This window comes from Triticum aestivum, chromosome 7B (assembly GCF_018294505.1).
Source record: "Triticum aestivum cultivar Chinese Spring chromosome 7B, IWGSC CS RefSeq v2.1, whole genome shotgun sequence".
Lineage (NCBI taxonomy): Eukaryota > Viridiplantae > Streptophyta > Magnoliopsida > Poales > Poaceae > Triticum > Triticum aestivum.
The window spans coordinates 671,940,452-671,954,777 of record NC_057813.1 but is presented as its reverse complement, the minus strand read 5'-3'; the positions used below and the strand labels follow the sequence as shown (position 1 = coordinate 671,954,777).

The window sequence follows — 14,326 nt, the reverse complement described above, 5'->3', positions numbered from 1 at the left end:
GGTTGTCGCTTTATTGTATGTAATGCAATCGCCCTGTAATTGCTTTACTTTATTACTAAGCGGTAGCGATAGTCGTAGAAGCAATAGGTGGCGAAACGACAATGATGCTACGATGGAGATCAAGGTGTCGCGCCGGTGAGGATGGTGATCATGACGATGCTTCGGAGATGGAGATCACAAGCACAAGATGATGATGGCCATATCATATCACTTATATTGATTGCATGTCATGTTTATCCTTTATGCATCTTATTTTGCTTTGATTGACGGTAGCATTATAAGATGGTCTCTCATTAAATTTCAAGGTATAAGTGTTCTCCCTGAGTATCACCATTGCGAAAGTTCTTCGTACTGAGACACCACGTGATGATCGGGTGTGATAGGCTCTACGTTCAAATACAATGGGTGCAAAACAGTTGCACATGCGGAGTACTCAGGTTAAACTTGACGAGCCTAGCATATACAGATATGGCCTCGGAACACTGAGACCGAAAGGTCAAGTGTGAATCATATAGTAGATAGGATCAACATAATGATGTTCACCATTGAAAACTACTCCATCTCACGTGATGATCGGATATGGTTTAGTTGATTTGGATCACGTGATTACTTATATGATTAGAGGGATGTCTATCTAAGTGGGAGTTCTTAAGTACTACTCCCTCCGTCCCAAAATAAGTGTCTCAACTTTGTACTAGCTCTAATACAAATTTGTACTAAGCTTAAGACACTTATTTTGGGACGAAGGGAGCATGATTAATTGAACTTAAATTTATCATGAACTTAGTACCTGATAGTATTTTTGCTTGTCTATGTTTATTGTAGATAGATGGCTCGTGCTGTTGTTCCGTTGAATTTTAATGCGTTCCTTGAGAAAGCTAAGTTGGAAGATGATGGTAGCAATTACACGGACTGGGTCCGTAACCTGAGGATTATCCTCATTGCTGCACAAAAGAATTACGTCTTGGAAGCACCGCTAGGTGCCAGGCCTGCTGCAGATGCAACTGACGACGTTAAGAACGTCTGGCAAAGCAAAGCTGATGACTAGTCGATAGTTCAGTGTGCCATGCTTTACGGCTTAGAACCGGGACTTCAACGATGTTTTAAACGTCATGGAGCATATGAGATGTTCCAGGAGTTGAAGTTAATATTTCAAGCAAATGCCCGGATTGAGAGATATGAAGTCTCCAATAAGTTCTATAGCTGCAAGATGGAGGAGAATAGTTCTGTCAGTGAACATATACTCAAAATGTCTGGGTATAATAATCAGTTGATTCAAATGGGAGTTAATCTTCCTGATGATAGTGTCATTGACAGAATTCTTCAATCACTGCCACCAAGCTACAAGAGCTTCGTGATGAACTATAACATGCAAGGGATGAACAAGACTATTCTCGAGCTCTTCGCAATGCTAAAGGCTGCGGAGGTAGAAATCAAAAAGGAGCATCAAGTGTTGATGGTCAACAAGACCACCCGTTTCAAGAAAAAGGGTAAAGGGAAAAAGAAGGGAAACTTCAAGAAGAACGGCAAACAAGTTGTTGCTCAAGAGAAGAAACCCAAATCTAGAGCTAAGCCTGAGACTGAGTGCTTCTACTGCAAATAGATTGGTCACTGGAAGCGGAACAGCCCCAAGTATTTGGCGGATAAGAAGGATGGCAAGGTGAACAAAGGTATATGTGATATACGTGTTATTGATGTGTACCTTACTAATGCTCACAGTAGCACCTGGGTATTTGATACTGGTTCTGTTGCTAATATTTGCAACTCGAAACAGAGACTACGGATTAAGCGAAGATTGGCTAAGGACGAGGTGACGATGCGCGTGGGAAATGGTTCCAAAGTCGGTGTGATCGCGGTCGGCACGCTACCTCTTCATCTACCTTCGGGATTAGTTTTAGACCTGAATAATTGTTATTTGGTGCCAGTGTTAAGCATGAACATTATATCTGGATCTTGTTTGATGCGAGACGGTTATTCATTTAAATCAGAGAATAATGGTTGTTTTATTTATATGAGTAATATCTTTTATGGTCATGCACCCTTGAAGAGTGGTCTATTTTTATTGAATCTCGATAGTAGTGATACACATATTCATAATGTTGAAGCCAAAAGATGTAGAGTTGATAATGATAGTGCAACTTATTTATGGCACTGCCGTTTGGGTCATATTGGTGTAAAGCGCATGAAGAAACTCCATACTGATGGACTTCTGAAATCACTTGATTATGAATCACTTGGTGCTTGCGAACCGTGCCTCATGGGCAAGATGACTAAAACGCCGTTCTCCGGAACTATGGAGCGAGCAACAGATTTATTGAAAATCATACATACTAATGTATGTGGTCCAATGAACATTGAGGCTCGCGGCGGGTATCGTTATTTTCTCATCTTCACAGATAATTTGAGCAGATATGGGTATATCTACTTAATGAAACATAAGTCTGAAACATTTGAAAAGTTCAAAGAATTTCAGAGTGAAGTGAAAAATCATCGTAACAAGAAAATAAAGTTTTTACGATCTGATCATGGAGGAGAATATTTGAGTTACGAGTTTGGTCTACATTTGAAACAATGCGGAATAGTTTCGCAACTCACGCCACCTGGAACACCACAACGTAATGGTGTGTCCAAACGTCGTAATCATACTTTACTAGATATGGTGCGATCTATGATGTCTCTTACTGATTTACCGTTATCGTTTTGGGGTTATGCTTTAGAGATGACCGCATTCACGTTAAATAGGGCACCATCAAAATCCGTTGAGATGACGCCTTATGAACCGTGGTTTGGCAAGAAACCAAAGTTGCCGTTTCTTAAAGTTTGGGGCTGCGATGCTTATGTGAAAAAACTTCAACCTGATAAGCTCGAACCCAAATCGGAGAAATGTGTCTTCATAGGATACCCAAAGGAGACTATTGGGTACACCTCCTATCATAGATCTGAAGGCAAGACTTTTGTTGCTAAATTTGGATCCTTTCTAGAGAAGGAGTTTCTCTCGAAAGAAGTGAGTGGGAGGAAAGTAGAACTTGATGAGGTAACTGTACCTGCTCCCTTATTGGAAAGTAGTTCATCACAGAAACCGGTTCCTGTGACGACTACAACAATTAGTGAGGATCATGAAACTTCAGATCAAGTTACTACCGAACCTCGTAGGTCAACCAGAGTAAGATCCGCACCAGAGTGGTATGGTAATCCTATTCTGGAGGTCATGTTACTTGACCAGGGCGAACCTACGAACTATGAGGAAGCGATGATAAGCCCAGATTCCGCAAAATGGCTTGAGGCCATGAAATCTGAGATGGGATCCATGTATGAGAACAAAGTATGGACTTTGGTTGACTTGCCCGATGATCGGCAAGCCATCGAGAATAAATGGATCTTCAAGAAGAAGACTGGTGCTGATTATAATGTTACTGTCTACAAAGCTCGACTTTTTGCGAAAGGTTTTCGACAATTCAAGGGGTTGACTACGATGAGACTTTCTCACCCGTAGCGATGCTTAAGTCTTTCTGAATCATGTTAGCAATTGCCGCATTTTATGATTATGAAATATGGCAAATGGATGTCAAAACTGCATTCCTAAATGGATTTCTAGAAGAATAGTTGTATATGATGCAACCTAAAGGTTTTGTCGATCCAAAAGGTGCTAACAAAGTGTGCAAGCTCCAGCGATCCATTTATGGACTGGTGCAAGCCTCTCAGAGTTGGAATAAACGCTTTGATAGTGTGATCAAAGCATATGGTTTTATACAGACTTTTGGAGAAGCCTGTATTTACAAGAAAGTGAGTGGGAGCTCTGTAGCATTTCTGATATTATATGTAGACGACATATTGTTGATTGGAAATGATATAGAATTTCTGGATAGCATAAAAGGATACTTGAATAAAAGTTTTTCAATGAAAGACCTCGGTGAAGCTGCTTATATATTGGGTATCAAGGTCTATAGAGATAGATCAAGACGCTTAATTGGACTTTCACAATGGATCAAGCAAAGAAAGGGTTCTTGCCTGTATTACAAGGTGTGAAGTTTAGTCAGACTCAATGCCCGACCACCGCAGAAGATAGAGAGAAAATGAAAGATGTTCCCTATGCTTCATCAATAGGCTCTATCATGTATGTAATTCTGTGTACCAGACCTGATGTATGCTTAGCAATAAGCTTAACAGGGAGGTACCAAAGTAATCCAGGAGTGGATCACTGGACAGCGGTCAAGAATATCCTGAAATACCTGAAAAGAACTAAGGATATGTTTCTCGTTTATGGAGGTGACAAAGAGCTAGTCGTAAATGGTTACGTCAATGCAAGCTTTGACACTGATCCGGACGATTCTAAATCGCAAACCGGATACGTGTTTATATTAAATGGTGGAGCTGTCAGTTGGTGCAGTTCTAAACAAAGCGTCGTGGCGGGATCTACATGTGAAGCGGAGTACATAGCTGCTTCGGAAGCAGCAAATGAAGGAGTCTGGATGAAGGAGTTCATATCCGATCTAGGTGTCATACCTAGTGCATCGGGTCCAATGAAAATCTTTTGTGACAATACTGGTGCAATTGCCTTGGCAAAGGAATCCAGATTTCACAAGAAAACTAAACACATCAAGAGACGCTTCAATTTCATCCGGGACCAAGTCCAGGTGGGAGATATAGAAATTTGCAAGATACATACGGATCTGAATGTCGCAGACCCGTTGACTAAGCCTCTTCCACGAGCAAAACATAATCAGCACCAAGGCTCCATGGCTGTTAGAATCATTACTGTGTAATCTAGATTATTGACTCTAGTGCAAGTGGGAGACTGAAGGAAATATGCCCTAGAGGCAATAATAAAATTATTATGTATTTCCTTATATCATGATAAATGTTTATTATTCATACTAGAATTGTATTAACCGGAAACATAATACATGTGTGAATACATAGACAAACATAGTGTCACTAGTATGCCTCTACTTGACTAGCTCGTTAATCATAGATGGTTGTGTTTCCTAGCCATAGACATGAGTTGTCATTTGATTAACGGGATCACATCATTAGGAGAATGATGTGATTGACTTGACCCATTCCGTTAGCTTAGCACTTGATCGTTTAGTATGTTGCTATTGCTTTCTTCATGACTTATACATGTTTCTATGACTATGAGATTATGCAACTCCCGTTTACCGGAGGAACACTTTGTGTGCTACCAAACGTCACAACGTAACTGGGTGATTATAAAGGAGCTCTACAGGTGTCTCCGAAAGTACATGTTGAGTTGGCGTATTTCAAGATTAGGATTTGTCACTCCGATTGTCGGAGAGGTATCTCTGGGCCTTCTCGGTAATGCACATCACTATAAGCCTTGCAAGCAATGTAGCTAATGAGTTAGTTGCGGGATGATGCATTACACAACGAGTAAAGAGACTTGCCGGTAACGAGATTGAAATAGGTATTGAGATAGCGACGATCGAATCTCGGGCAAGTAACATACCGATGACAAAGGGAACAACGTATATTGTTATGCGGTTTGACCGATAAAGATCTTCATAGAATATGTAGGAGCCAATATGAGCATCCAGGTCCCGCTATTGGTTATCGACCGGAGACGTGTCTCGGTCATGTCTACATAGTTCTCGAACCCGTAGGGTCCGCACGCTTAAAGTTCGGTGACGATCGGTATTATGAGTTTTTGTGTTTTGATGTACCGAAGGTAGTTCGGAGTCCTGGATATGATCACGGACATGACGAGGAGTCTCTAAATGGCCCCTCCCCCTTGATCCTTTATATACGGGGGCAGGGGGCACCTCTAGACACAACAATTGATCATTGATCTCTTAGCCGTGTGCGGTGCCCCCCTCCATCATATTCCACCTCGGCAATATCGTAGCGGTGCTTAGGCAAAGCCCTGCATCGGTAGCATCATCAACACCATCATCACGCCGTCATGCTGACGGAACTCTCCCGCAAAGCTCTGCTGGATCGGAGTTCGTGGGACGTCATCGAGCTGAACGTGTGCTGAACTCGGAGGTGCCGTACGTTCGGTACTTGATCGGTCGGATCATGAAGACGTACGACTACATCAACCGCATTGTGCTAGCGCTTCCGCTTACGGTCTACGAGGGTACGTGGACAACACTCTCCCCTCTCGTTGCTATGCATCACCATGATCTTGCGTGTGCGTAAGAATTTTTTTGAAATTACTACGTTCCCCAACAGCCTCCAGATTCAAAATTCAAATATCATTGAAATTCATATTTTTCATTTCAAAAAATTCTGAAAAAAGTACATATATACATGAAGGCATAACATACATGTGTGTAAATTTTCAGTTCAAAATACGTTGAAATGAGGGCTGTGTAAAAAAGACAAATCTGGGGCTATTTAACACATGATACTATTCATCCTCCAAGGCCATGAATTTGTCTTTTTTGCATAGGTTGCATTTCAACGTATTTCATCATGAAATTTTACACACATGTCGGTAACATCCTTACATACATGCATATATTTTTTCAGAATTTTTTGAAACATAAAAGTTTGAATTTGAATTTTTCAAAAATAAAGGCCTCCATTGAGCTCGGCCTCCAAATCGCCATTCTCGTCATTTAGTGACTATATAAAGACAAGTTATATCCACCAAAAGTAACTTAGCATCTTAATAATGTAAATGTATAAATTGTGTAAATATGAACTACGTGGTCATCACGGTATTAAGTTTCTTCAATGCAATGTCTTATGACATCATATTGATTGGTCCCTTGGCGTTGACCGGACCCTTGCTGACTATGCTTAGGGCGGCGGGGGTAGATGGATGTTATCGTAGAAGGATCGATGGGACTTATCACTTTGTGTTGGGCTCATAACGATTGTTGAAATTAATCCAAATGTGTCATAGTTACCAAGTACTCCCTCCGTTCCAGAATATAAGGTGTATTGATTTTCGTGCAAGTCAACCATTTGAATGTTTGACCAAGATTATAGAATAAAATTACAACATCTGTAATACTCAGAGACAAAATATGAAACTACTATTCATGATGACCAAATGATAAAGATTTCTTATTGTGGATATTGATATATTTTTCTAAAACTTAGTCAAACGCGCACTCGTTTGACTTTTCAAAAAATAAATACACCTTATATAAAGGAGTGGAGGGATATGATTTAACGCTTTCATTTTGCAACACCTTTGGAGACTATTTTTGTTATGTCTAAAGGTCTTGCACTTCCCGCACAAAAGAAAGAAAAGAATACGTTTGTGACCAACATGTGGTATATGTTTGTGAAATGGGTATCATGAATAAGGCAATCATTACAAGAACTAAAAATTGTGAGCTCTTCCATGGTTAGCTGGTCTCTCTAACATATCAATGTTAAGACGGATTTTAGTAAACTCAAAGTTTTCTAAATAAGAACATTGTGTTATTTCTATGACTACGAGCTCAGTCCATATGTGAGGGATTTCATGTAAAGGCAAGAGGAGTTATGGAATGTTATGCCTAGGGGTGAAAAATCAGAGCGGATTCAGTACAATAGTGCTGAAACCTCATCTTATTTCATATATTTTTGAGATTCAAGAAGGGTGGATAACACGTGGTTCAAATATCGGATTTCGTCAAACTTGGACATTGTGCGGTAAAGAATCGGACTTGGATAAAAAGACGAGCATATACAACATGCTTTGAACTAAACTATACATAAAAATGAGCAAGTATTAATTCTTATACATGTTAAGACTCATGAAACACTAGACGGTAGTAGAATAATCCAAAGAAACCACTAGCAAGCATGTCTCCCATCCCATAAGCCAAGATAACCTTCTATATATTGTTAGTTAATACCTAAACTTTTAACAAAAAAAAATATATACATATTTAAATGTCGGGTTGTCAGTCTAGAAAGTACATTTATCTTATATTGTTGTATATGTATTAGCAATACCATATGTATAGTGTATCCTTTCAACCGGACTAGAAGTCAGATAGGATTGTGTTCATGAGTGATTTTTTTTATGATATCCAACGCCCCTGTTTAAAATTGATTTTGGCCAAAAATTGTCCTACCACTTTCACCTTTAGTTACGACTATTGGGTACAACCGTTTTCAGATTGATGTGTATTTGTTGTTGAAAAGAACCATGATAAAATTGGACGTATAAGTACTATCAACTAATGGTTTAGTAGCTTTGAGGTTATCACTTTTCATTTCTTGATGAACAAGGTGCTTTCTGCATCAAGGTTTGTGGCCTTTACTGATGGTTACTGTATCTGCCGTGGCATACAAGTAAGTTGTATTTATCAACCTGTTTTATTGAACGGTCCGTGGATACGTCAGATTCATTGCCAGCCTAACAGGTCAAGAACTAGGTTGCAATCAGTTCTCTTGTTTAAGTTTGTCAACTGCTCTCCCAATTAGATCACACCAGGTAGCCTCCATCGTATTAGTTGGACTTGGTTGACAAGTAAGTGTGATGGAGACCTCTCATGGATATTTTATTAATTCCTTGGCTGCCAAGTGACTCTGTTCTGTTGCCAATTAGTTCTCTTGTTTAATCAAGTTGCCAGCTGCTCTCGGTCTCTTTGGTGAGCAGCTTGCCTTTTTCTGAAACCGAAGCAAAAGATTTGCCTCGGAAATTTAAGATTGCTCTCTTCATACCCAATTTTTTTGCACTCGCGGCGATCCAAGGATGAGCATCTCCTTTCATAGTATTGAGTAACATTGGTGGCGGCGTGATTTTGTGGCGAAACACCCGGGCATTCCCCTCTCATTCCATATGGTCCAACTATTGTGAGCGACACCATGGCCTTTCGATTGGCAGTGTGGATGTCGGAGCGGATTGTCCACCAATCCTTGACGGAACTCTCAAGGTGCCAAGTGGAGGTGTCTATGCTCTCAAGGCGTAGTCATTCGTTTCACTAAGTTCAAAGACGGATGGTGAAGCGACACTTGAAGAAGAGGTGTACTTCAGATTCTTGTTCCTGCTTACATAGAAATCAAAGGCTCTCACTTAGCCAATTTATGGGCAGTCCAAATTCTATCTTGTGTGGCCAACCAAGAAAAGAACTTGACTTTCAGGGCACCCAAGCCTTCCAAAAATATCAAAGAATTGTGCCGTATAAGAGGCCGTGGAGTATTGCCCATTGCTTGTGTGTGCTTCCACACAATGTCATCTTCGGTGAATGGTTGTCTAAAGGACCAAAATTGATGGGTGTGCTCTAAACTGAAGTTGGCGGATGTCTTGACCTTGGAGACCCAAGCATTCTCGAAGAGAGCTTTCTTTGACATTTACTTTTGACTTAGATTTCCTCTGGAAACTATGTACTCAGGGTCGTCCATGGAGCCCGGACTTTTGAAAAATTCAAAAACCAATTCTGAGGTTTCAAAAAATTCTGAAAAAATACACACGTGCATATAGATGTGTACCACTTTTTGTAAATTTCATGATGAATACATTTTTGAGTGAGCTACACAAAGAGAACAAAATCATACATTTACTATTGCATCTGTACCAAAATGCAAGACCTTTTTGAGTTTTGCATAGGGGATAAAAAATATTGTACATTTTGTAACAAAAGGAATATAAAAGTCGATGATATATTTTTTTTGATATAGCTCACACAAAAATGAGTTTCATCATCAACATTTACAGGATTGTGGTATACACGTGTACTTTTTAGAATTACTCCATCTGTAACTTTTTATAAAACGTTTTTAGAGTCAAAAACATCTTATAAAAAGTTACAGAGGGAGTATTTGATAAGAAACCTCATTTAGAAAGAAAAAATGGGGCTCCATGGGGCTCGGGAGCAAGAAATCCTCTCCTATAAAACCCTCCTCGTGGAACATGACAAGCGGGGCAGACAAATATTTTGACCAAGGTTGCGGTTCTAAGCTTGCATCCTACGTAGATAAGATAAGATAATTAACATACTGGCAGTCAAACGGAAGGGGTGGGGGACGGGGGAATATATATATGCGTGGCCATTATTTCAGGCAAAGATATTTTGTAGCGACTTGAAGAGCGAAGCCGGCCGGAAGAGCAACATGGAGCCGGTCGTGAAGGTGTACGGGCCAGCCATGTCTTGGAACATAGCCAGGGTCCTTGTGAGCCTGGAAGAGTCCGGCGTCAAGTACGAGCTCGTCGCCGTCGACTTCGCCGCGGCCGAGCACAAGAGCGCCGCCCACCTCGCCAGGAACGTACGTAGGCCTCTCTCGCTCTTCTATTTGCCTATGAGACGACTATATCCTGCTCTGTTTCCCTTTTCCTGCGTTGGTATTGCTGATTAGCTCTTTTCACAGCCATTCGGTCAGGTCCCAGTTTTGGAGGACGGTGACTTTTGCCTCTGGGGTAAGAAACTTCAGAAACCATCTACGCCCTCCGTTTCCAATATTGAACTACCAAAATGTCACATACGTATTTAGGAGCGGGGGAAGTAAATATTTTTCCTCTTTGCTAATGTTTAGCGATTCCCTTGGCCAGGGTAGGCAGAGTAATTTAGCATGGATGCATAACTGGTATCCATTTACATAGTATTACTCAGATAAGCCTCGGGAGAAAACTTTCTACTGAAATTGAACATGTTTCCAGCCTAGCTCTCATCACATATATTGTCTATGCAACAGAGTCGCGCGCAATCACGAAATATATATGCCGAAAGTACAAACCTGAGCTCCTTGGGGTTGGCAATCTCAAGGGATCAGCAATGGTCGATGTGTGGCTGGAGGTGGGGGCCCACCAATACTGGCCTCTCATAGAGGCTATTCTTATGGAGATCAGGATCCGGCCGATTTTCGGGCAAAGGGTTGATGAGAGGGCCGTCGAGGAGAACATTGACAAGCTGAAGAAGGTGTTGGATGTGTATGAGTCCAGATTGTCTAGCTCCAAGTACCTAGCAGGAGACTTCATCAGCGGATCAGCCTCGCCGACCTCAACCACGTCTCCACCATGCTTTGCCTAGGGATCACTATATACACATCGGTGCTCGACATGTACCCGCATGTAAGGGCCTGGTGGGATGACCTGAAGGGCAGGCCAGCGGCTAGGAAGGTGTCGGATCTAATGCACATGTCTGTGAAGAATGATCTAAAATGATTTTGTTGGCAACACCTAGCTCTTTCATTAATGTGTTTGTACTTTTTCGGTATTTGGTCAAGCTGTTTGTGTTGAACTAGTAAATATTCATGTTATTCGAGAAAATATGAACACAGTGGGAAATCAAGTCGAAATACGGAAAAAAATGTAGCAGAATTGCCACATTTCAAGTGATTCCTGTAGTCTAGAGTCGGTCATGGTGAAATAAAATTGAAGCCTTAATGCAACTGGTCTAACTAAAAAAATGACTTGGTCCTATGAGAAACTAGACATCATATTTAATAGTTCACACTAGCTAAACGTTAGTCGCCTGAAAATCTGATTTGGGCCGGTCGATTTTCTAAAACAATAGAAGAAAGGAGCTGCCGGAGTGAAGGGAGAAACAGCTGCGGTCCGGTGGGGGGCTCGCCCGAGAAGCTTCCCCATGATCTATATTAGGGTGGGGGTGGGGGTGAAAGAACGTCGGGTCAGTCATCTTTTAGGAAACAAATCCCCAAAATTCTAGGGTACAAATCCCGTAAATGATGCTTCGATTGTTTTTTTCGTAAATACGCAAAGCTTGCGTATCATTCATTGATAGAAGAAGAATGAATAAATACGGGGTATGGAACAACACATGCGCAGACGACATGGTGCCCGGAGCAGAGGGACACGAGGTGCTCAACCCAAGGAAATGAAAAGAGCAACACGGCAAAACTCTCCTAGCCCTGAGAAACAACTCAAACACAATAAGGCCAACCAGTATCCAACTCCACCGTCGGGGACGCCGCGAGCGAACAAGACAACACCTTCAAGAAGAGGAACGGCGTCAAGACGCCGCCGTCGTCCGGTCCAGGAGCCCGGACCAAGGATTTCCCCTGATGCTTCGATTGTAGGTGACAAAACTGCAACGTACTCCCTGATCGTTTCTATACCATAACACATACGCTTCATCTTGATGTCCGTATTGGAGAGCTCCGTATTGAATTGGACTGGATTCCAATTCGATGAGGAAACTGAAATGGCACTAATACGGATTCGCCTGTTTAGTTGTTCACTGAATTGGCTTTTGAAATGCCTGTGAGGTTTCAACACCAAATCATATTTGGATGACAAACTCTGGAATTGTATAGTTTCATTAGCATAAAGATCATATGGTGTTCTTCATGCTAATGTACACGTACAAATTATTACGTACATTAGCAGTAAATAATGTTAGAACTAATCTTGTCATATGTGTATGCATGTCTATTTTCATTCTCCATGTACTCTAGTCTAGGGTGTTGTTTGTCCGGCAAAGCTTAAGCTATGCGTGTGAAGGAGGCGAGATGTCGGGCTGCCATGCGATGCGGTGTTTCTGGTAAGATGCCGACGATGCCGTGCGATACGGTGATAATGTGAGAAGCGGCATAATGTAGCCTTCGTGTGACCAAGTTGAAAAGCCCTTTGGAAAAGTCTGTTGGTTTTCTTCTTGGTGAAGTGTGTGTGCGTGTGTGGTTTCCTTCGTGATGTGCTCTTGTGTTCTTGAGAGCAACGGCGGAGCTATGTAGAAGTCTGAGGGGGGCCGTGCCCCCCCCCCCCCCCCTCCCAAGAGCCCAGATGAGAATTATTTTTTACTAGGTAGTACTAATGACCCATCATGCCTCCACATGCCCAGCTTCGATCGCTTCTCCTCCGTTCCCCAATCAGGCACCACGCTCGCGCACGTTTGCTTGCCTCCATAGACGAACCAGGCAACCAGCTGCTCTGCCACCACACTCCCTAATTTCCTCGACGCCGACTAGAAGCTCTACAGTTAAACGATCCTCTTCCGATAATTCATCCAAGCAAAGATTGCAATAATGTCCTGAAGTCGACAAAATTTTTGAATTCTAATTGTCCGGCTTCCGTAGAAATCGTTGATACGGCACAACCTATAGCTAACTTGACAGAGCCCATTAATTTTTGTATTGATTTACAGATCAAGAGAGATCGTGGATATCAGACAGAACTACGCCGCTACTACGGGAATCGCTTTTGCTTTCTTTTCCTCTGGCTACTAAGATGTTTCAACTCTGGGTATCAGCAAGTCTATATGGCTGAGGAAGACAAAGAAAAAACGAGTTTTATCACCCCTTCCTTCTGCTACAAGCGGATGCCCTTCAGTTTGATAAATGCCGGTGCCTTCCTGATCCGTGTGGGCCGCCGGCGAACATCCCAGCGCACAGGAGGGAGGAACAAGGGCGTGCCTCAGGCCGTCATCTTCAGCTCTTCACCACTGGCCGGTCCGATGGGCGTCCATGTCGGCACACCGGCCGGCCACCTGTCATCACCGGCCGACCCGCCCCATAGGAATTTGATGGCTGAGCGCCATGAGGCGTGAGCGGTATAATTAGACAAGTCGTGTATTTTGGTGTAGTTGGTTCTCATATGGAGTATATATTGCTTCTTGTTTGAGAACAACATGTATTTTATGGCCAATATGGTAATATACATATAAATTTGCGTGGAGGCCAAGGTCTGGTTTGTTGCAGGTTTTTTTATTCATTGGCACCCCCATAGGTTACTGTCAAGCTCCGCCACTGCTTGAGAGAGAAAAGTGAGAAACTCAAGAGAGAGTTGAGAGGAGAGGAAGAAGAAGCCGCGCTGCGAGAGGCAGCGCCAACAAAGAAAATGTGAAGAAGAAAAAATAGATTCATCTATAAATTATGCATATACAACTTGAAGATTTGGCAATCAAATTTCATGGTTACATGCACATATCCAGCAAGCACGTAGGCTGTGCACGTACATACACTGTGTATACAACATGAACGTGTGGCCTTTTTGAAAAAAAATGAGAAAGAAAAAAGGTGAAAAAAGTAGTGGACGCCATTGAGCCGCTAATTTGCAAGTCGCCGGATTCCGTGAACTCTTGCAGTTTTGGATCAATATTACCAGCAGTGTAATTCGAACCCTGCATACAAAAGAATGCTGATTTTTCTTTTTTTTTTGAAAAGAAGGCTTGCCCCCGGCCTTTACATCTGAACAATGCATGTAGCCATTTTATTAAAAGTCTCAGCGTGTCACAAAGTCTTAAAAGTATTACAGCTCGCAAAAGGAGCACAGAAAATGTTAAAAAACACAGTGCCACAACCGGTATGAATAAAAGGACTAGGGCCCTAAACATCTATCCTGTTATGCGACCGCCATCCAAACCGATTGAATATAGCCCAACCTACCATCTCTCATCGGTTGCACCGAGTAACCAATGTCTCCCTGGAGTCCGTAGGAGTGAGTAAGGATCACGTACGGATTCAT

General features: G+C 42.0%; 1 pseudogene; it reads left to right on the top strand.

Moving 5' to 3' along the window:
* Positions 1-9,993: 9,993 nt before the first annotated feature.
* Positions 9,994-11,099, top strand: LOC123161543 (probable glutathione S-transferase GSTF2; annotated as a pseudogene).
* The last annotated feature ends 3,227 nt before the right edge of the window (positions 11,100-14,326 follow it).